Source organism: Rhinopithecus roxellana, chromosome 9, assembly GCF_007565055.1.
Source record: "Rhinopithecus roxellana isolate Shanxi Qingling chromosome 9, ASM756505v1, whole genome shotgun sequence".
Lineage (NCBI taxonomy): Eukaryota > Metazoa > Chordata > Mammalia > Primates > Cercopithecidae > Rhinopithecus > Rhinopithecus roxellana.
Genome location: NC_044557.1, coordinates 17,538,164 through 17,562,367, shown reverse-complemented (window position 1 = coordinate 17,562,367; position 24,204 = coordinate 17,538,164).

The following is a 24,204-nucleotide window of genomic DNA, read 5'->3' as shown; positions in this document are numbered from 1 at the left end:
GGCAGAAGGGAGAAGGGGCAAGACTGAAAGAAATGCTGGGAGCCTCCCAAGGAGGCCTCTCCCATCCCAAAATCCCTCTGGGCTGTCCCAGATGGGCTGTAATTCTCCACGCTTTTTAGCAAGGTGACTGTGTCTCACGGGGAAGGCATCCATAAGCAAAAACAGAACCGCAGGGTGGCCTGGGTGGGCCGCAGGGACTCAGGGGAACGTTGAGACAGGCAGAGGGGAGAAGTGGCGAGACTGTAGGCAATGCTGGGAACTTATCAAGGAGGCGTCTCTCAACCCAGAAGCCCTCAGGGATTTCCCTGGTGGGCTGTAAAGCCCCCAGCTTTGGAGTAGAGTGCGTGTGTCTCTCACAGAAGGCCCCCCACTAGCAAAAGCAGTGCCGCAGTGTGACGTGGGCGTGCTGCAAAGACTGAGGATGATGTTTAGAAGGCAGAGTGGAGAAGCAGCGAGAGTGCAGAGAATGCTGGGAGCATCCCAAAGGAGGTCTCTTCCATCACAGAAGCCCCCATGACTGTCCTGGGCGGGTTGTAATGCCCCAGGCTTTGGAGCAGGATACCTGTGTTGCTAGCAAGAGATTCCCAAAAGAGACAACGGGGCAGAACGGTGACGTGGGCGGGCCGCAAGTACTGAGGGAGATGTTGAGGCATGCAGAGGAGAAAAGCAGCAAAACAGCAGGATATGCTGGGAGCCTCCCGAGGAGACCACTCACATCCCAGAAGCTCCCAGAGCTGTCCCGGATGGGCTGTAATGCACCAGGCTTTGGAGCGGGGTGCCTGTGTCTCTCACAGAAGGCACCCACAAGTAAAAACGTGGCCGCAGGGTGGCCTACGCAAGCCGCACAGATGCAGAGGAACATTGAGGAAGGCAGAGGGGAGAAGTGGCGAGACTGCAAGGAATGCTGGGAGCCTCCCATGGAAGGCTTTCCCATCCCGGAAGCCCCCAGGTATGTCCTCAACAAGCTGTAAATGCCCAGGCTTTGGAGCAGGCTGCCTGTGTCTCTCGAGGAAGGCCCTCACATGCAAAAACGGTGCTGCAGGGTGGCGTGGGAGGGCCGCAGGGATTCAAGGGGACATTGACACACGCAGAGGTGAGAAGTGGCGAGACCACAGGGAATGCTAGGAGCCTCCCAAGGAGGCCTCTCTCATCTTAAGGGTGAGAGGGCAGGGGTGTCCTGGGCAGGTTCTAAAACCCCAAGGTTTGGAGCACCTGTGTCTCTCGTGGAAGGGCCCCACAGGTGAAAACGGAACTGCAGTGTGGCATGAGTGGGCAGCAGGGATTCAGGGTGACGCTGAAACAGGCAGAAGGGGGAAGGGGCGAGATGGCCGGGAATGCTGAGAGGCTCTCCAGGAGGCCTCTCCCATCCAAGAAGTCCCCAGGACTTTCCTGCGTGTGCTATAAAGCCTCAGGCTTTGGAGCAGACTGCCTGTGTCTCTCACAAAAGGCACAAGCGTAAACAGGACCGCAGATTTTCGTGAGCGTGCTGCAGGGACTCACGGTGATATTGAAGTAGGCAGAAGGGAGAAGCAGTGAGACCACAGACTATAAAGTTTTAGGCTTTGGACCAGGGTGCCTATGTTTCTTGCAGAAGGTCACCACAAGTGAAAACAGGGCCCCACGGTGGCGGGAGGGCCGCACGGTGGTGTGGGCCGGCTGCAGTGAATCAGGGGAACAGGGAGGCAGGCAGAGGGGAGAAGTGGCAAGACTGCAGGAATTGCTGGAGCCTCTCAAGGAGGCCTCTCCCATCTAAGAAGCCCCCAGGGCTATCCTGGGAGGGCTGTAAAGCCTAAGGCATTGAAGCAGAATAATGCCTGTCCTTCTTGAGGAACACTTCCAAAAGAGACAATGGGGCAGAGGGTGGCGTGGGCAGGAAGCAGGGTCTCAGAGAGATGTTCAGGTAGACAGAGGGGAGAAGCAGGGAGATGGTAGGGTATGCTGGGAGCCTCCCAAGGAGGCCTCTCCTATCCCAGAAGATCCCAGGGGTGTCACGGACAGGCTCTAAAGCCCCAGGGTTTGGAGCATGTTGTCTGTGTCTCTTGAGGAAGGCCCCCACATGCAAAAACGGGGCCGCAAGGTGGCATGGATGGGCCGAAGGGACTCAAGGAATCATTGAGGCAGGCAGAGGGGAGAAGCGGCGAGACTGCAGGAGATGCTGGGAGCCTCCCAAGGATGACTCTCCCATAACAGAAGTACCTAGGGGTGTCCTGGGCAGGCTGTGAAGTCCCAGGCTTCAGAGCAGGGTGCCTGTGTACTTTGGGAAGGCACCCACAAGCAAAAACGGAGCCCCAGAGTGGCATGGGCAGGTGGCAGGGACATTGAGGCAGGCACAGGGAGAAGTGACAAGAGCACAGGGAATGCTGGGACCCTCCCAAGGAGTCCTCTTTCATCCCAGAAGCCCCCAGGGCTGTACCAGTCAGGCAGTAATGCCCCAGGCTTTGGAGCATGATGCCTGTGTCTCCCGCGGAAGGCACCAACAAGAGAAAACGGAGTAGCTGTGTGGCCTATGCGGGCCGCAGGGACTCAGGAGAACATTAAGGCGGGAAGATGGGTGAAGCGACGACACTGCAGGGAATGCTGGGAGCCTCCCAAGGATGCCTCTTCCATACCAGGAGCCCCCAGGAATATCCCAGGTATGCTGTAAAGCTTCAAGTTTTGAGATAGGGTGTGTGTGTTTCTAGCGAAAGGCCCCCAGTAGAGAAAATGGGGCCACAGGTTGGCATGGGAGGGACGCAGGATCTTATGGGGAGGTTGATCCAGGCAGAGGAGAGAAGCATCGAGACTGCAGGAAATGCTGGGAGCCTCCCTAAAAGGTCTCTCCCATTCCAGAAGTCCCCATGATTGTCCCTGGCGGGCTATAAAGCACCAGGCTTTGGAGCAGGGTGCCTATGTCTCTCGTGGAATTTCCTCACAAGGAAACATGAGACGGCAGGTTGGCGTGGGTGGGCCGCAGGGACTCATGGGGACGTCGGCGCAGGCAAGGGAAGAAGCGGTGAGACAGCAAGGAATGCTGGGAAGTTGCCATGGAAGCTTCTGCAATTCTGGAAGCCCCATGTGCTGTCCTGGGCGGGATGAGAATTTCCAGGCTTTGAAGCAGGGTGCTTGTGTCTCTCCTGGAAGGCTCCCACAAGCAAAAACCGAGCTGCGGTGTTGTGCGGAAGGCAGTAGAAACCCAGTGGGATGTTGAGACAGGCAGAAGGGAGAAGAGGTGAGACTGCAGGGAATGCTGGGAGTCTCCCAAGCAGGCTTCTCCCAACCCAGAAGCCTTCAGGACTGTCCTGGATGGGTATAAAGCCTCAACCGTTGGAGCAGGGTGCCTATGTCTCTGGCAAAGGCCCCCTCATACAAAAATGGGGCCACAATATGGCATGGAAGGGAGACAGGGACTCATGGGGACGCTGAGGCAGGCAGAGGAAAGTAGCAGCGAGACCAGAGGGAATTCTGGGAGCCTCCCAAGGAGGCCTCTTCCATCCCGGAAGTTCCTAGGGCTGTTCCAGGTGGGCTGTAAAGCCACAGGCTTTGGAGCAGGGTGCCTGTGTCTCTCGCGGAATACTCACAAGAGAGAAAACAGAGGGACAGGGTGGCGTGGGCGGACTGTAGGGACTCAGGGGGGTGTTGTGGCAGGCAGAAGGGAGAAGCGGAGAGACTGCAGGGAATGCCAGGAGCCTTGGAAGGAAGTGTCTCACATCCCAGAAACACGGCTGGCTCGGGCGCTCTGTAAAACCCCAGGCTTTGGAGCAGCGTACCTGTGTTTATCACGGAAGGCCCCCACAAGTGAAAACGGGGCCGTAGAGTGATGTGGGCGGGTCACAAAAACTCACAGGGACGTTGAGGCACGCAGAGGAGATAAGCGGCAAGATCGCAGGGAATGCTGGGAGCCTCCCAAGGACTCCTCTCCAATAGCAGAAACCCCCAGACTGTCCCGGGTGAATTGTAGACCTTCAGGCTTTGAAGCAGTTTGTTTGTGTCTCTTATAAAATGCAACCACAAGCAAAAACAGGGCCTCAGGGAAGGGTGACCTGGCTGCAGCAACTCTTGGGGATGTTGAGGCAGGCAGAGAGAAAGAGCAGTGAGATAGCAGGGAATCCTGAGAGTGTCTCAGGAAGGCCTCTCTTATCCCAGAAGACCCAAGGCCTGTCCTAGGTGGATTGTAAAACCCGACTTTGGAATAATGTGTCTGTGTCTATAGTGGAAGTCCCCCTCACAAGATAAAAAGGGGACACAAAGTGGCATGAGCACACCGTAGGGACTCAGGGGGACACTGAGACAGGCAGAGGGGAGAAGCGGTGAGACTTCAGGGAATGCTGGGAGCCTCATAAGAAGGCCTTTCCCATATCAGAAGCCCTCAGGTCTGTTCCAGTCCGGCTGTAAAGCCCCAGGCATTGGAGCAAGGTGCCTGTGTCTCTGTCAGAAACCCCCACAAGCAAAATCTGGGCGGCAGTGTGGCATGTGGGGGCTTCAGAGACTAAGGCAGACATTGAGTCAGGCAGAGGGGAGAAGTGGGGAGACTGCAGGCAATGCTGGGAGCCTCCCAAGTAGGCCTCTTCCATCCCAGGAGCCCCCAGGGCTGTCCTGGGTGAGGTGTAAAACTCCCGGCTTTGTAGCAGGGTGCCTGTGTCTCTCGCAGAAGTCTTCCACAAGTGAAAACAGGGCCGCAGGTTGGTGTGGGCAGGCTGCAGGGACTCAGGGGGATGATGAGGCAGAAAGAGTGAAACAGTGAGACTGCAGGGAATGCTGAGAGCCTTTTAAGGAGGTCTCTCCCATCCCAGAAGCTCCTAGGGCTGTCCCGGACGGGTTGTAAAGCCCAGGGCTTTGGAGCAGTGTGTCAGTGTCTCTTGTGGAAGGTCCCCACAAGCAAAATCGGGGCCACAGGGTGGCATGGGCAGGTTACAGAGAATCAGGGGGAAACTGAGGCAGGCAGAGGGGAGAAGCGGTGAGATTACGGGGAATGCTAGGAGCCCTCAAGAACGCCTCTCCCATCTCAGAAACCCCCATGTTTTTCCCAGGTGGGCTCTAAAGATCCAGCCTTTGGAGCAGGGGTGCCTGTGTCTCTGGCGGAAAACCCCCACAAGTTAAAACAGGGCCACAGGGTAGTGTGGGTGGGCCTCAGAAATTCAGGGAGTCATTGAGTCTGGCAGAGCGGATAAGCAATGAGACCACAGGGAATTCTAGGAGCTTCCAAAAAGGCCTCTCCCATCACAGAAGCTACCAGGGCTGCCCTGGGAGGGCTGTAAAACCTCAGGCTTTGGAGCAGGGTACCTGTGTCTCTCTCAGAAGGCCCTCACAAGCAAAAGCGGGACCGCAGGGTGGCATGGGCCCACCACAGGGACTCAGGGGGACGTTGAAGCAGGCAGAGGGGAGAAACAGAAAGACCGCAGGGAATGCTGGGAGCCCCACAAGGAGTCCTCTCCCATTCCAGGACACCCTGCGATGTACTGCGTGGGCTGTAAAGACCAGGCTTTGAAGCAGGGTGCCAGTATCTCTCTCAGAAGGCCCTCACAAGGGAAAACGGGACCGCAAATTTACATGGGCAGGCTGCACGGACTCAGAGGGACGTTGAGGCAGGCAGAGGGGAGTAGTAGCGGCGAGACCGCAGGGGTTGTTGGGAGCCTCTCAAAGAGGTGTTTCCCATTCCAGAAGGCCCTCGGGCTGTCCTAGGTAGGCTATAAAGCCCCAGGCTTTGGAGAAGGGTGCCTGTGTTTTTTGCAGAAGGTCCTAGGAAGTGGAAAAGGGGCCCCAGTGTTTCATGGGCTCCCTGCAGGAACTCTGGGAGATGTTGAGACAGAATGAGGGGAGAAGAGGCGAGACCACAGGGAACGCTGGGAGCCTCCCAAGAAGGCCTCTCACATCCCAAAAGCCCCCAGGACTGTCTCGGGCTAGCTGTAAAGCCCCAGGTTGTGCAGCAGGTTGCCTGTGTCTCTGGCAGAAAACCTTCACAAGCGAAAATGGGTCGGCATGGTGGAGTGGATGGACTGCAGGGACTCAAGGGGGCATACAGACAGGCAGAGGGGAGAAACAACAAGACCGCAGGGAATGCTGGGAGCCTCACAAGGGGGCCTGTCCCATCCCGGAACTTCCCAGTGATGTTTTGGGCGGGCCGTAAAGTCCCAGGCTTTGTAGCGGGGTGCCTGTGTGGCTTACGAAAGACCCCACAAGTGAAACCGGGGCACAGGGTGGTGTGCACGGCTCGCAGGGACTCAGGGTGACATTAAGGCCTGTAGAACGCAGGAACGGTGAGATGGCAGGGATTTCTGAAAGACTCCCAAGGAGGCCTGTCGCATCCCAGAAGTCCCCAGGGCGGTCTCAGGTGGGCTGTCAAGCCCCCGATTTTGAAGCAGAGTGCCAGTGTCTCTCTCAGAAGGCCCTCACATGCTAAAACGAGGCCGCAAATTGACGTGGGTGGGCTGCAGGGACTCAGTAGGACAATGAAGAGGACAAAAAGGAGAAGCGAAGAGTCCGCAAAAAATGTTGGTAATCTCCCACGACCGTCTCTCCCATCCCAGAAGCCCCCAGGGCTGTACCCGACAAGCTGTAAAGCCCCAGACTTTGGAGCAGGGTGCCTGTGTCTCTAGAGGAAGGACACCACAAGCAAAAACGGGGCCGCAGGGTGACGTTGGCTGCCGCAGGGACTTGGAGATGTTGAGGCAGGCAGAGGAGCAAAACAGCGAGAACGCAGGGTATGCTGGGAGCCTCCCTCGGATGCCTCTCCAATCCCAGAAGTCCCCAGGGCTGTCCTGCGTGGGCTGTGCAGCCTCAGGCTTTGGAGCAGGGTGCCTGTGTCTCTTGCAGAAGACCCTTACAAGTGAAAATGGGGCAGTAAGGTGGTGTGGGCAGGTTGCAGGGATTCAGTGGGACATAGAGGCAGGGAGAGGGGAGAATTGGTGTGACCGAAGTGAATGCTGGGAGCCTCCTAAAGAGGTCTCTCCCATCACAGAAGCTCTCAGAGCTGTCCTGGGCGGGCTGTAAAGTCCCAGGCTTTGGAGTAGTATGCCTGTGTCTCTCGCAGAATGCACCCACAGGCATAAATGGGGTTGCAGGGTGGTGTATGTGGATTTCAGGGACCCAGGAGGACATTGAGTCAGGCAGAGAGGAGAAGGGGCGAGAATGCAAGGAATGCTGGGAGCCTCCCAAGAAGGCCTCTCCCATTCCAGTAGCACCTAGGTCTGTCTGGGTGCTTTTGTAAAGCCCCAGGCTTTGAAGTGTGGTGCCTGTGTCTCTTGCAGAATGCCCCCTCAAGCGAAAACGAGGCCACAGGGTGGTGCGGGCTGTTGGAAGAGACTCAGGGAGCTGTTGATGCAGGCAAAGGGGAGAAGCAGCGAGACTGCACGGAATGCTAGGTGCATTCCAAGGTGGCCTCTCCCATCCCAGAGGTCCTCAGGGCTCTCCTGTGTGGGCTGTAAAGCCCCAGGCTTTAGTGAAGGGTGCCTGTGTTTTCCGCGGAAGCCCCCATAATTGAAAACGGGGTTGCAGGGTGGCATGGATGGGCCTCAGTGACTCAGGGGGTCACTGAGGCAGGTAGAGAGAAAAAGCAGCGAGATTGAAGGCAATGCTGGGAGCCTCCCTAGAAGGCCTGCCCCATTTCAGAAGCCCCCAGGGCTGCCCCTACAGACTATGAAGCCCCAGGCTTTGGAACAGGGTGGGGTGCGTTTGTCTCTCGCTGAAGGCCTCCACAAGTGAAAACAGCGCCACAGGATGGCGTAAGTTGGCCGCAGAGACTCAGGGGGACATTGAGGCAGGCAGAGGAAAAAAGCGTCGAGATCGTTGGGAATGCTGGTACACTCCCAAAGAGATCTCTCCCATCCCAGAAACCCCCAGGGCTGTCCTAGACTTTCTTTAAAGCCCCAGGCTTTGTGAAAGGGGCTTTCTGTCTGTGTCCCTTGCAGAAGGCCCCATAAGCAACAATGGGGCTGCAGGGTGGGGTGGACAAGCTGCAGGGACTCAGGGGGATGTTGAGGCAGGCAGAAAGGAGGAGCAATGAGACCACAGTGATTGCTGAAAGCCTCATAAGGAGGACTCTTCCATGCCAGAAGCCCCCAGGGCTGTCCGTGGCGAATTTTAAAGCCCCAGGCTTTGGAGCAAGGTGCCTGTGCCTCTTGCCAAAGCCCCCACAAGAGAATACCAGGCAGCCCAGTGGTGTGGGTGGGCCACAGGTACTAAGGGGGAGGTTGAGTCAGGCAGCATGGAGAAGCAGCGAGATTGCAGGGAATGCTTGAAGTCTCCCAAGGAGGCCTCTCCCATCCTGTAAGCCCCCAGGGCTGTCCCGGGTGGGTTCTAAAGCTCCAGGCTTTGGAGCAGGGTGCATGTGTCTCTTGCAGAAGTCCCCCACAAGCGGAAACTGGGTCGCGGGATGGCTTGGGCTGTGCGCAGGGACTCAGGGGGACATTGAGGCAGGCAGAGGGGAGAAGTGGCGAGACCACAGAGAATTCTAGGAGGCTCCCAAAGAGGCGTCTCCCATGCCAGTGGCCCCCAGAACTGTCCCAGGCTGGCTGTAAAGCCCCAGGCTTTGGAGCAGGGTGCCTGTTCTCTCGTGGAAGTCTCCCACAAGCAAAAACGGACAGACAGAGTGGCAGGGGAGGGCCGAAGGGACTCAGGGTGACATTGAGGCAGGTGGAGAGAAGTGGCAAGAAAGCAGGGAATGCTGGGAGACTCCAAGGAGGCTTCTCCCATCTCAGATGTCCATAGGGCTATCTTGGGCAGGCTGTGAGGCATGAGACTTTGGAGCAGGGTGGCTGTGTCATGGAAGTTTCGCAGAAGCAAAAACGGGGCCGCAGGGTGAAGTGGGCAGGCTGCAGTGACTCAGGGGGACGTTGAGGAAGACGGAGAAAAACAGTGGCGAGATCGCAGGGAATGCTGGGGGCCTCCCAAGGAGGCCTGTCCCCTCCCAGAAGCTCCTAGAGCAGTCCCCGGCAAGCTGCAAAGCCTCGGGGTTTGGGGCAGGGTTCCTGTGTCTCTCCCCGAAGGCACCCACAAGCGAAAATAAGGCCACAGAGTGGCATAGGCAGGCTGCAGGGACTAACGGGGATGTTGAGGCAGGAAGAAGAAAGAAGTCTCTAGATCACGGGGAATGCTGGGAGCCTCCTAAGGAGGCCTCTCCCATCCCATCCAGGGCTGTCCCAGACTTGCTGTAAAGCCCCAAGTTTATTGCAGGGTGGCCTTGTCTCTTGTGAAAGGCCCCCATAAACAAAAACTGGGCCACAGAGTGGCTTGGATGGGCCACAGGGAATCAAGGGGATGTTGAGGCAGTCAGTAGGAAAAGTGGAGAGACTTCAGGGAATGCTGGTAGCCTCCCAAAAACATCTCTCCAATCCTGGAATGTCTCACGTCTGTTTTGGGTGGACTCTAAAGCCCCAGGCTTTGGAGCAGGGTGCCTGTTTCTCTCATGGAAGGCACCCACAAGTGAAAACAGGAGCACAGGATGTCCTGGTGGAATGGCAGGGACTAAGGGGGACGTTGAGGCAGGCAGATGGAAGAAATGTAGAGACCACAGAGAATGCTTGAAAGCCTCCCAAGGAAGCTTCTACCATCCTAGAAGCCCCCAGGGCTGTGTCGGGTGGGCTGTAATGCCACAGGATTTGGAGCAGGGTGCCTGTGTCTCCCTCTGAGAGACACAGGCACCCTGGACCAGAGCCCAGGGCCCTAGTCCCAATCCCGGAGGGGCCCAAGTGGCTTCTAAGAAGGGAGAGGCCTATCTGGGAGGAGCCAGCACCTGCTAAGATCTCCCATCTTCTCCCCTCTGCTTAACTCAATATCCCCCTGTGTTTCTAACTGCCCGCACAGGCCCGCCTTTGACCACCCTTTGTTGTCCTCTGCAAGAGACACAGGTACCCTGGACTGGAGCCTGGGACTCTAGTCTTCACCTGGGGGTCGTCCCAGGGGCTTCTGGCAAGGGAGGGGACTCCCTGGGATGACCCAGCTTCTCTCCAGGCCTTGCGGCTTCTCCCCTTTGCCTGCATCAACGTCCTTCTGAGTTTGATGGTTTAGGAATGCTTTTAAGGAGTTTTCCACCCTGGGTGGGCCAGGTGTTCCTTGCCCTCATTCTGGTAAACCAACAACCTTAGCGTGGGAGTCATGGCCATCACGAATATTTCACAGTGCTGAAGAGATTTTGTTTTTGGCTAGTTTTGGAGCCAGTTTATGGCCAGATTTGGGGGCCTGTTCCCAACACTGGGTCGTCCTAGGGATGCCTCTCCCTTCCCAGAAGCCCCTGGGCTCCCCCCACTTCTCTCCCGGAGGGCCTCTATGGGCAGTGGCGGGGCCGCAGGCAGTCTTGTGAGGGTGGGCAGAAACTCAGAAGCGGCGAGGCCTGAGCAACTGCTGCGTCCTCACAGGGAGGTCTCTCCTTTTTCAGAAACCCTTGCAGTGCCCCCTTGTCGTGGCGAGAGCCCAAGACTCCAGTCCGAAGTGCCTGTGTCTTTCTTTTTTTTTTTTTTTTTTTTTGAGACGGAGTCTCGCTCTGTCTCCCAGGCTGGAGTGCTGTGGCCGGATCTCTGCTCACTGCAAACTCCGCCTCCCGGGTTCCCGCCATTCTCCTGCCTCAGCCTCCCGAGTAGCTGGGACTACAGGCGCCCACCACCAGCCTGTGTCTTTCTTGAAGGGCCTCCACGGGTGGCGGCAGGGCATCAGGTGGGCATGTGCAGGTGGGCAGAAACATAGGGAGACATTGAGGCAGACAGAGGGAAGAAGTGATGAGGCTTGAGCAGGTGCTGGGTCCCCCCAAGTAGGACTCTCCCTTCCCAGATGCCCCCAGGTGTTCCCCATTTGAGGGCTAAAGCCCCATGTTCCAGCCCAGGAAGGCTGTGTGTCCCTGATGCTTCCAAGCCTCACCTTCTTACTCACCATGGGGATGGCTTAAGAGTACTCGGGTGTCTTCCAGCTTGGTTCCACATTCTCCAACTATCACTCCAGTGACACTTCGACCCAGGTTTGAGCCCCACATATAGGTATCACTTGCTGAGACCAGCTCAGTCATGGAGACTCTAACCCAGCGGCACTGGTGGAATTAAAGACACACACAGAAATACATAGAGTGGAGTGGGCAATTAGAGGCCTGACAGCTTTCAGAGCTGAGACCCATGAACAGAGATTTACCCACATATTTACTGACAGCAAGCCAGTGAGAAGCATTGTTTCTATCGATTATAGATTAACTAAAAGTATTCCTTACAGGAAACAAAGGGATGGGCCATAACAAAGGGATGGGCTCTGGTTAGTTATCTGCAGCAGAAACATGTCCTTAAGGCACAGAATGCTCATGCTATTGTTTGTGGTTTAGGAATGCCTTTAAGTGGTGCCACACAATGGGACAAGGGTGGGCTCTGGTTCAATCCACCTTGGAACTTTTTCACACTGATTATGAGGAGGAAGGAAAGTATAACAAAGTAACAGAAGAGGTGACAGAGCAGGTTTGTTTGCCAGCCAAAGCTAAAGCAACAAAGAAGGGAGAGGTTCGTCCCTACCCTTCTGCACCCCCTTATTATTTTGAAGAAAAAGAGTGGTCTGGCCCTGCAGATCTTTCTTTTCTGGAGGACACTGGGCAAATAGTAGTTGCCCCAGTGACAGCACTGCCTTAAGCGACTGCTGTCAGTTCTATTAAGGCAGAAATTCAACAAGCTAGATGAGAGGGTGTTATAGAAGCTTGGCAGTTCCCTATTTGGATACAACACCCAGATGAACACGGAAATATTAGAGCTACATTTGGGCCTTTTCCTTTTATATTACTCAAATAATTTAAACAAGCTATTAATCAATATGGACCATGCTCTCCTTTTGTAATGAGACTGTTGAAGAATGTTGCTGTTTTCAGTAGGATGATTCCTACTTACTGGGACACTCTTACTTGAGCTTTTCTGACTCCCACTTAGTCTTACAATTTAAAACATGTTGGACAGATGAAGCTTCCATTCAGGCTGCTTGCAACACCCAGGCCCAACCTCAAATTAATATAACTGCACAACAACTTTTGGGGGTTGGTAGCTGGGCTAGTTTAGATGCACAAGTGGTCATGCAAGATGATGCCTTAGAATAGCTTGGAGGAGTGTGCGTCAGAGCTTGGGGAAAAAAAAAATCAGTTCAGGTGGAGAACAATACCCTTCCTAGTGTTGTAAAACAGGGACCAAAAGAAACGCACACAGATTTTACAGCTTGGTTGCAGGAGTCTCTTAAAAAGGTTATTTCAGATTTGGCTGCTCAAGATATAGTGTTGCAGTTATTAGCTTTTGACAATGCTAATTCTGAGTGCCAGTCTGCTCTGCGACCTACTGGAGGGAAAGCACATTTAGTTGATTATATCAAGGCCTGAGTCATTATCAGAGGTAATCTGCATAAGGCTATTTTGTTGATGAAAGTCATGACAGGACTGAAATGGGGGTAAAAGAAAACACCCCATTTCCTGGAACTTGTTTTAACTGTGGAAAGCATGGTCATACTAAAAAAGAATATAGAAAAAAATTCAGCAAGTCAGGCCACCAGTTGAGGGAAAAAACAAAAAACAAAAAACTGCAGAGCCTGGAATCTGTCCAAAATGTAAAAAAAAAAGGAAAAAATTGGGTTAATCAGTGTCACTCTAAGTTTGATAAAGATGGGAACCCAATTTCGGGAAATGCCATGAGGGGCCTGTCCTGGGCTAGGTTCCAAACGGGGCATTTCTGGCTCAGGCCATTCTCTTACTCCTGTACAATGCCTGTCCCTCGCCACAGCCAATAGTGTTTCAGTAGACTTATGTTTCACAAAATCTGTGAGCCTTCTGCCCGGGGAACCCCAGAAAAAATACCAAGAAGTGTCTGTGGACCCTTGACAGCAGGGATGATAGGATTACTTCTAGGTAGATCTAGTTTAAATTTAAAAGGAGTGCAAGTACATACAGGAGTCATTGATTCAGATTACAATGGGGAAATTCAAATTGTTATATCTACTTTTGCTTCCTGGAAAGTACAGCCAGGAGAGCATAAAGCACAACTACAGATATGTGGAAATGGGGAAAAGTGAAATTAAATGAACAGGAGGATTTGGAAGCACAAATAAACAAGGCAAAGCAGCTTATTGGGTGAATTAAATTACTGATAAACGTCCTACCTATGAAATTACTATTCAGGGAAAAAAATTTAAAGCTTGGTAGATACAGAAGCAGACATATCAATCATTTTACTACAGCACAGGCCATCTGCATGGCCAATTCAACCCACTCAATTTTATATAGTTGGAGTTGGTAAAGCCCCTGAAGTATATCAACGCAGATATATTTCGCATTGTGAAGGGCCCGATGGACAACCTGGGACTACTCAACCAATTGTAACTTCTGTACCTATAAATTTTGGGGGAAGAAATTTATTGCAACAATGGGGAGCAAAAGTTCTAATTTCAGAACAATTTTATAGCCCTCAAAGTCAACATATGGTACACGAAATGGGGTATGTCCCTGATACGGGACTAGGAAAAAAACTGCAAGGTTTGAAAGAACCACTTCAAGTAGAAAAAGAAAGTTCCCCCCAAGGTTTAGGATATCATTTTTCATGGTGGCCATTGTTAAGCCTCCGGAACCTATACCTTTAAAATGGTTAATAACAGAAAAGCCAATTTGAATAGAACAATGGCCACTGAGTAAAGAGCAATTGGAGGCTTTAGAGGACTTAGTTACTGAACAATTAGAAAAAGGACACATAGCTCCAACATATTCCCTTGGAATTCTCCAGTTTTCATAATTAAGAAAAAAATCAAGTAAATGGAGAATGGTAACTGACTTATAAGCCATTAATTCAGTTTTTCAACCTATGGGGACATTACAGCCAGGATTGCCTTGTCCTGCTATGATTCTGAAAAACTGGCCTTCAATAGTCATAGATTTAAAAGACTGTTTCTTTACTATCTCCTTAGCTGAGCAAGACTGTGAAGGTTTGTATTTGCAATTCCTGCAGTAAACAACCTGAAGCCTGCTAAGCGCTTTCATTGAAAGTGTTGCCACAAGGAATGTTAAACAGCTGAACAATTTGTCATATATATGTAGGGCAAGCAATTGAACCTACTTGTAAAAATTTTTCACAGTGTTACATTATTGATTATATGGACGATATACTTTGTGCTGTTGCCACTCCAGAAATAATACTCCAATTCTATGATCACTTACAAAATTCAATTTCTCATGCAGGTTTAATTATAGCTCCTGACAAAATTCAGACTACTAGTCCTAACTCCTACTTAGGAACCTTACTAAATGACACTACCATTGTGCCACAAAAAGTAACCCTACGTAGTGATCAATTGAAAACATTAAATGACTTTCAAAAATTACTAGGGACACTAATCGGATATGACCTGCACTAGGCATTCCTACCTATGCCATGAGTAATCTATTTTCTATCCTCAGGGGAGATCCTAGTCTAACTAGCTCTTGGCAATTAACAAAGAAGGCGGAGACAGAGTTACAGCTAATTGAGAAGGAAGTCCATAAAGCTCAAATAAATAGAACAGATTCAGAGAAGACTCTAGATTTGCTAATTTTTCCAACTCACCGTTCACCTACTGATGTTATTGTCCAAGAGCAGGACTTAGTAGAATGGCTTTTTCTTCCACATACTAATTCATGGACTCTAAGTCCTTATTTGGATCAAATCACTTCTATGATAGGAAATGGGAAAACTCGGATTGTTAAATTACATGGGTATGATCCTGGAAAAATTATTGTCCCTCTAATGAAGGTACAAATACACCAAGCTTTTGTAGTCTTACTGGGCCAACCCATTTAACTGACTTAGTGGGTATTCTCAATAATCATTTTCCTAAAGCTAAACTGTTTTAATTTTTGAAATTAACTATTTGGATTCTCCCTAAAATAACTAAATTTAAACCAATTGAAGGTGTTGAAAATGTCTTCACAGGTGGGTCTAGCAATGGTAAAGCTTCTTATTCTGGCTTGAAAGGTAAAGTTTTCACATGTCCTATACTTCAGCTCAAAAAGCAGAGCTTGTAGCTGTAATTGAGTTATTGACTGCTTTTGATATGCCTATTAATGTGATTTCTGATTCTATATATATGGTTATTTCCACACAATTCATTGAAAATGCTCAGTTACGATTTCATACAGATGAAAAACTGATGAGTTTACCCAATTGCAAACAGCAGTGAGGAGTAGAATGCACTCTTTTTACATCACTCACATTAGGGCTCATACACCTCTTCCAGGACCTTTAACTGAAGGGAATGAAATGGCTGGTCACCTAGTTGCTACTGCAATATGTAATGCTAGACACTTTCACAATTTAACCCATGTTAATGCATCTGGTCTGAAATGCAGATACAGCATTACCTGGAAAGAAGCTAGAGCTATTATCCAGGGAGGCCTAACTTGCTAAATTGTGCATTCCTCATCTTTTAGAGGAGGAGTTAATCCTCAAGGATTGGAACCTAATTCTCTTTGGCAAATGGACGTCACACATGTTCCCTCATTTGGAAGACAAGCTTATGTACATGTACGTGAAGACACCTTTTCTCACTTTGTCTGGGCTGCATGCCAATCAGGAGAGTCTTCTGCCTGTGTTAAATGTCACCTTTTGCCATGTTTTTTGGTGACGGGCATTCCAGCTTCTATTAAAACAGTTAATGCCCCAGGCTCCACTAGCCAAGCTCTAGCTACATTTTTCTCCATATGGAATATTAAACACATTACTGTTATCCCATATAATTCTCAAGGACAAGCCATAGTGGAAAGAATGAATCTCTCCCTGAAACGACAATTGTAAAAGCAGAAGGGGGGAAACAAAGACTATGGAACACCCCATATGCAATTGAATCTAGCATTGTTGACTTTAAATTTTTTGAGCCTGCCTAAAGGCCCGATGCTGTCAACAGCTGAACAACATCTACAGAAACAAGCTGCAAAGACAGAAGCAGAACAAACTGGTTTGGTGGAGAGATCCAATAACAAAAAGTTGGGATAGAGGTAAAATAATAACTTGGGGTAGAGGTTATTCTTGTGTTTCTCCAGGCCAAAACCAGCAGCCAATTTGGATACCATCAAGACACCTGAAACTTTATCATGAGCCAGATGCCGAGGAAGAGATTCTGGGAGGATCCTGAAGACCCCTCAGTTGCAGCCATGTAGAGACTGATGCTGAGGAGGACCCCAACTGTCACGAGCAACACCTGTCAAACACAGCCAACTACCTAGAATAGATCAAAAAGCTGTCATGGATGGTGGAAGAAAGCCTGAGGAAAGCAGGACAACCAGTCACAGTGAGTAATTTAATGATAGCTATGATAGCAGTGATCACCATTTTCATGAGTATTCCTTCAACAATGGCTGACACAGAGAACAATTATACTCCTTGGGCATATTTATCAATCTTGGCTGGCAATAATGACTGGATGTCATCACTCTCTGACAAAGTTACACATGCTTTCTGATCTCGGTATTTACCATAATAAATCTGCCCCTGTATTTGAGACATACTGCCCTCAAAAACCTATTTGTAAATAGAATTGCACCTGGCCAGAAATAATGAATGTACTTATTTAAGAAGATTGCATTGCAGAACACGTAGAGATGGTGCATGACAATTCCTATGGAATCATTGATTGGTGACCTAAGGGGATGTTTATCTTAATTGCACCTCTCAGTCTTCATGCCATGCCACACTATGTTCAGCTTCTGTAAGCAAAATGATCAGATGGTAGAAATGGTAAGAAATATGGCAAGAAGACCAAAAGCAACGGCAGCAAAAGCAAAAATTGACAAATGGGATCTAATTAAACTAAAGAGCTTTTGCACAGCAAAAGAAACTACCATCAGAGTGAACAGGCAACCTACAGAATGGGAGAAATTTTTGCAACCTACTCATCTGACAAAGGGCTAATATCCAGAATCTACAAGAACTCAAACAAATATACGAGAGAAAAAAACAAACAACCCCATCAAAAAGTGGGGAAAGGATATGAACAGACATTTCTCAAAAGAAGATATTCATACAGCCAACAGACACATGAAAAAATGCTCATCGTCACTCGCCATCAGAGAAATGCAAATCAAACCACAATGAGATACCATCTCACACCAGTTAGAATGGCAATCATTAAGAAGTCAGGAAACAACAGGTGTTGGAGAGGATGTGGAGAAATAGGAACACTTTTACACTGTTGGTGGGATTGTAAACTAGTTCAACCATTATGGAAAACAGTATGGCAATTCCTCAAGGATCTAGAACTAGATGTACCATATGACCCAGCCATCCCACTACTGGGTATATACCCAAAGGATTATAAATTATTCTACTACAAAGACACATGCACACATATGTTTATTGCGGCACTATTCACAATAGCAAAGACTTGGAATCAACCCAAATGTCCATCTGTGACAGACTGGATTAAGAAAATGTGGCACATATACACCATGGAATACTATGCAGCCATCAAAAAGGATGAGTGTGCGTCCTTTGTAGGGACATGGATGCAGCTGGAAACCATCATTCTTAGCAAACTATCACAAGAAGAGAAAACCAAACACCGCATGTTCTCACTCATAGGTGGGAACTGAACAATGAGATCACTTGGACTCGGGAAGGGGAACATCACGCACTATATGGCAAGAGTTCCTATTATCTAGAAACATGGTGGTGTAGTGGCACCTCAATCTCAAATTATACTGCCCACTGCAGGAGGTAAACAAAAGGATTTGTGGAAAGTATTCATGGCTCTTAATGAGATCAATATTTGGAAAAGAATAAAAAAGAATCTAGAAGAACACTCTACAAACTTGTTTTTGGATATTGTAAAATTAAAAGAACAAATATTTAAAGCATCCCAGGCACACCTGACTTTAATGCCAGGAGCTGTAGTGCTTGAAGGAGCTGCAGACAAATTAGCAGCTAGCAACCCATTAAAATGGATAAAAATACTTGGAGGCTCCGTAATTTCAATGATAATTGTGTTTTTAATCTGTGTTTTTTGTCTTTATATAGTCTGCAGATGTGGATCTCGATTTCTGTGAGAAGTAGCTCGCCATGATAAGGCCACCTTTGCTTTTATCGTCTTGTTAAAATAAAAAGGGGGAACGTGTTAGGAACAGGCCCCTAAATCTGGCCATAAACTTGTCCCAAAACTGGTCATAAACAAAATTTCTGCAGCACTCTGACATGTTTGTGATGGCCATGATGCCCATGCTGAAGGTACTTGGTTTATTGGAATGAGGGCAAGGAACACCTGGCTCACCCAGGGCGGAAAACTGCTTAAACGCATTCCTAAGCCACAAACAACAGCATGAGCATTCTGTGCCTTAAGGACATGTTTCTGCTGCAGCCAGAACCCATCCCTTTGTTTCAGTCTCTCCCTTTGTGTCCCATAAGGAATACTTTTAGTTAATCCATAATCTACAGAAACTGGCTTGCTGTCAATAAATACGTGGGTAAATCTGTTCATGGCTCTCAGCTCTGAAACTGTCAGGTCCCTGATTTTCCACTCCATACATATATTTCTGTGTGTGTCTTTAATTCCTCCAGCGCCACTGGGTGAGGGTCTCCATGACCGAGCTGGTCTCGGCAACCTAGCATCTGCTCAGGCCTCACCACTTCTCCCTTCTGCCTGACTTAATGTCCCCCTGAGTTTCTGCCTGCCGGCACAGGCCAGACTGTGGCCCCACCACTGCCTGTGTGGACCCCCTTGAGAGACACAACCTAGGTCACAGTCTGGGGCTCTAGCCACTATATGGGTGGTGCCCTGGAGGCTTCTGCAAATGGAGAGGCCTCCCTGGGATGACTCTGCATCCACTCACCTCTGCCTGACTCAACATCCTGCAGCACAGGCCTGCCTGCAGTCCTGCTGCCACCCATGTGGGCCCACTGTGAGAGACACAGGTGCCCTGGGCCAAAGGTCGGGGCTCTGTCTCCAACCTGGGGGGTATCCCAGGGGCTTCTGGAAAGGGAGAGGCATCCCTGGGACCACCCAGTACCCACTCAGGCCTCAACACTTCTCCCCTCTGCCTGCCTCAATGTCCCCCTGAGTTTCCACCCACCTACACTGGTCCACCTGTGGCCCTGCCATTGTGAGTGAGGTCCCACCTTGAGAGACACTGGCACCCTGGGCCAGAGTCTCAGGCTCTAGTGTCCACAGGTGGGGCACCCTGAGGGCTTCTGGGAAGGAAGAGGCCTCCCTGGGAAGTCCCAGCACCTACCCAGGTCTCACTGCTTCTCCCCTCTGCCTGCCTTAATGTCCCCCGATCTTATGCTCACCCATACAGGCCCACGTGCAGCCCTGCCACTACCCATGGGAGCCCTCTGAGAGAGACACAATCATCCTGGGCCAAAGTTCAGGGTTCTAGCCCCCACCCACAGGACACCTCAGGAGCTTCTGGGAAGGAAGAGGCCTCCCTGGGACAACCAGCCTGCATTCAGGCCTCACAGCTTCTCTTCGCTGCCTATCTCAATGTTCCCCTGAGTTTCTACCCACCCACACAAGCCAGCCTGCATCCCTGCCACTGCCCATGGAGGCCATCCATGAAAGACATTGTCACCCTGGGCTGAAGCACATGGCTCTATCCCAATCTTGGGGGCACCCAGGGTGCTTCTGGGAAGAAATAGGCATCCCTGGGAGAACTCAACACCTGCTTAGGTCATGCCACTTTTCCCTTCTGGCTGAATCAATGCCCCCTGAGTTCCTGCCCACCTGACTGGCTTTCTGGCAGCCCTGCTGCTGCCCGTGGGGGCCCTCCATAAGAAACAAAGTCACCCTGGGCAGGAGCACAGGGCCCTGGTCCCCACCTGGTGGAGGCCCCTGGTGTTTCTGGGAAGAAATAGTCCTCCATGAGAAGACCCAGCACACACTCAGGCCTCACCATTTCTCCCCTTCTGTCTTTATCAAAGTTCCCCTTAGTTTCTGTCCACCCTCACAGACCCACCTGCGGTCCACCGCCGACCAGAGGGGCCCTCTATGAGAGACACAGGAGCCCTGGTCCAGAGCCCAGGCCTCTATCCCTCACTTTGGGGGCACCCCAGGGGATTCTGGGAAGGGAGAGACATCTCTGGGATGACCCAGCACCCTCCAGGTCTCGCTGCTTCTCCTCTCTGCTGCCTCAACGTTCTTCTGAGTTTCTTTCCACCTGCACAGGCCCACCTGCGGCCCAGCCACTACCCTTGGGGGCCCTCTGGGAGAAACACAGTCACCCTGGGCTGGAGTCCAAGGCCCTGCCCGTCCTCACAGGCCAGCCTGCGACCCTGCTGTTGCCCGTGGGGGCCCTCCATAAGAGATACAGAAACCCTGGGCCAGAGCGCAGCCCCAGCCCCGACCTGGGGGGCGTCCCGGGACTTTTGAAAAGGGAGAGGCATCGCTAGGAGGACCCAGCACTGGCTCATGCCTCGCTGCTTCTCCCCTTGCCTGCCTCAACGTCACCCTGAGTTTTTGCACACCTGCTCAGGCCTCATTCCTTCTCCCCTCTGCCTACCCCAATGTCCCCCTAAGTTTCTGCCTGCCCTTTGAGACCCACCTGCGGCCCTGCTGCTGCCCATGGGGGCCCTTTTTGACATATAATGCACCCTGGGCCAAAGCCCGGGGCTCTAGCACCACCTGGGGGACACCCTGAGGGCTTCTGGGAAGGGAGAGCCCTCCCTGGGACAACACAGCACTCAATCAGGGCTTGCTGCTTCTCCCCTCTGCCTTCCTCAACTTCCCCCTGAGTTTCTGAGGGTCCATGCTGGTTTCCCTGTGGTCCAGAGACCACCTATAGGGGCCCTCCTTGAGAGATACAGGAACCCAGGGCCAAGGTATGAAGCTCTAGTCTCCACCTGGGGGTGCTCTCAGGTGTTTTTGGGAAAGAGAAGCCTCCCTGGGATGACGCAGCACCTGCTCTGGCCCTGTGACTTCCTCTCTGTGCCTGCCTCAACGTCCCCCCAAGTTTCTGCCCTCATGCATAGGCCCTCCAGTGGCCCCATCACCACACGTGGGGGCCCTCCATGAGAGAAACAGTCACCCTGGGCTGGAGCTCAGGAGATTCTGGGAAGGGAGAAGCCCGACAGTGACAACCCAGCACCTGCTCAGGCAATGCTGATTCTCCCTTTTGCCTGCCTCAACGTCCCCCGTGTTTCTGCCCACATGCAAAGGCCTGCCTGTGGCCCTGCTGTTGCCTAGGGATCCTCTGGGAGAGACCAAAGGGCCTAAAACGGGGTCTCTAGCCACCACCTGAGGAGCGCCCTGGGGCCTTCTGGGAAGGGAGAGGCCTCCTGTGATAGCCCAGCACCCACTCAGAGCTTGCTGCTTCTCCCCTCTGCCTGCCTCTTCTGTGAAATGTCCTTTTCTGCCAAGTGTCTCCTCACAGATTGCACAAAAATAGTGTTTTCAACCTGCTGAATCAGAAGAAAGATTTAACTCTATGAGCTGAATCCACACAACGCATAGCAGTTTCACAGATAGTTTCTTTCCAGTTTTTATCGCAGGATATTTGGTTTTTCATCACAGGCCTCAGTGGGCTCCAAAATGTCCTTTTGCAGATTCTGCAAAAAGAGTGTTTCCAACCTGCTGAATCAAAAGAAAGGTTAAATTCTGTGAGGTGAATTCACACATCACAAAGCAGTTTCAAAGGTAACATCTAGTTTTTATCACAGGATGATTGGTTTTTCACTGTAGGCCCCAGTGGGCACTGAAATGTTTTTTTCACATATTCTACAAATGGAGTGTTTCCAACATGCTGAATCAAAATAATGGTTTAACTCTGCGAGCTAAATCCACACATCATAAAGGGGTTTTACAGTTAGCTTCATTATCGTTTTTAACATGGAATATTCGGTTTTTCCCTATAGGCCTCAGGGGGTTCCACTAGGTCCCTTCACAGATTCTACATGAAAAGTTTCCAACCTGCTGAATCAAAAGAAAGGTTTGACTCTGTGAGCTTAATCCACACATCACAATGCAGTTTCACAGATAACTTCTTTCTACTTTTTATTGCAGGATATTTGGTTTTTCACTATAGCACCAAGTGGGCACAGAAATGTCCCTTCACAAATTCTACAAAAGGAGTTTTTCCAACCTGCTGAATCAAAAGAAATGTTTAACTCTGTCAACTGAATGCACTTATCACAAAGCGGTTTCACAGATAGTTTTTTCCTATATTTTCTCACGGGATGTTTGGTTTTTTTCCTATAGGCCTGTGGGCTCCAAAATGTCCCTTTGAAACTTCTACAAAAGTGTGTTTTCAAACTGCTGAATCAAAAGAAAGCATTAACACTGTGAGTTAAATCCACACATCACAAAGCAGTTTCACAGATGGCTTCTTTCTAGTTTTTATCGCAGGATATTCAGTTTTTCACTATAGGCCTCAGTGGACTCTGAAATGTCCCACCGTAGATTTCAACAAAAGCAGTGTTTCCAACCTGCTGAATCAAAAGAAAGGTTTAACTATGAACTGAATGCACACATCACAAAACATTTTCACAGATACTTCTTTCCAGTTTTTATCATGGGATATTAAAATATTTCACTATAGGCCTCAGTGAGCTCTGAAATTTCCCATAAAGGTTTTATGCTGGGAACTGAATGCAAACATCACAAAGCAATTTCACAGATAACTTCTTTCTAGTTTTTATTGCAGGATTTTCAGTTTTTCTCTAGAGGCTTCGGTTCATTCTGAAATGTCCCTTCACAGATTCTACAAAAAGAGTATTTTCAACCTGGTGAATTAAAAGAAAGTTTTAACTCTGTAACTAAATCCACACACCACAAAGCAGTTTCAAAGATAACTTGTTTCTAGTTTATAACACCAGATATTCTGTTTTTCACTATAGGCCTCAATGGGCTCTGAAATGTCCCTTCGCAGATTCTACAAAAAGAGTGTTTTCAACCTACTGATTCAAAAGAGAGGTTTAACTCTGTGAATGGAATGCAAACAGCACACATCAGTTTCATAGGTATCTTCATTCAATTTTTTATCATGGGATTTTCAGTATTTTACTCTAGGCCACAATTTGTTCCAAAATACAACTTTCAGATTTATTTAAAAAGTGTTACCTACCTGCTAAATCAAAAGAAAGGTTTAATTCTGAGTTGAATCCACACATTACAAAGCAGTTTCACAGATACATTCTATTTAGTTTTTGTCATGTGATATTTGGTTTTTCAGTATAGACCACAGTGAGCTCTGAAATGTTTCTTCATAGATACTGCCAAAAGTTTGTTTCCAACCTTCCGAATCAAGAAAAAGGTTTAACTCTGTGAACTAAATGCACACATCTGAAAGCAGCTTCACAGATAGCTTCTCTCTAGTTTTTATTGTGGGATATTCAGTTATTCATTATAGGCCTCAGTGGGCTCCAAAATATCCCTTCACTTCAACATCCCCCTGAGTTTCTTCTCACCCACACAGGCCTGGCTGTGGCCCCACTGCTGCCTGTGGGAGCCCTCCATGAGCGACTCAGGCACCCTGGGCCAAAGCTTGTGACTCTAGCCCCAATCCAGTTGGCACCCTGGAGGCTTCTGGGAAGAGGGAGTCTTCCCTGTGAGGACATAGCATCCACTCAGGCCTGACCACTTTTCCCCTTTGCCAGCTTCAGTTTCCCACCGAGTTTCTGCCTGCCTGCACAGGCCCATCTGCAGTCCCATCATTGCTTGTGGGACCTTCTAGGAGAGACGCAGGCACCCTGGGCTGGAGCCATGATGCTAGACTTGACCTGGAAGACTGCCCTGGAGCTTCTGAGAAGGAACAGGCTTACCTGGGACAATCCACCACTTGCTCAGACCTCATTGCTTCTCCCCTCTGCCTGCCTCTTCTGAGTAATGTCCATTTCTGGGAAACGTTTTTTTGAATATTTGACAAAAATAGTGTTCCAACATGCTGAATCAAAAAAAGGTTTAACTCTATGAGCTAAATCCACACATAACAAAGCTGTTTCATAAATAACTTCTTTCAAATTTTTATCACAGAATATTCAGTTTTTCACTATAGGCCTCATTGGGCTCCAAAATGTATCTTCGTAAATTCTACAAATGATATTTCCAACCTGCTGAATCAAAAGAAAAGTTTAACTCTGTGAGCTGAATGCATACATCACAGATAGCTTCTTTGCAGTTTTTATCACAGGATGTTTTGTTTTCAATATAGCCATCAGCGGGCATCAAAATGTACACTTGCAGTTGTACAAAAAGAGTGTTTCCAGCCTGCTGAATAAAAATAAAGGTTTAACCCTGTGAGCTGAATCAACACATCATAAATTAATTTCACAGGTAGCTTCTTTCTAG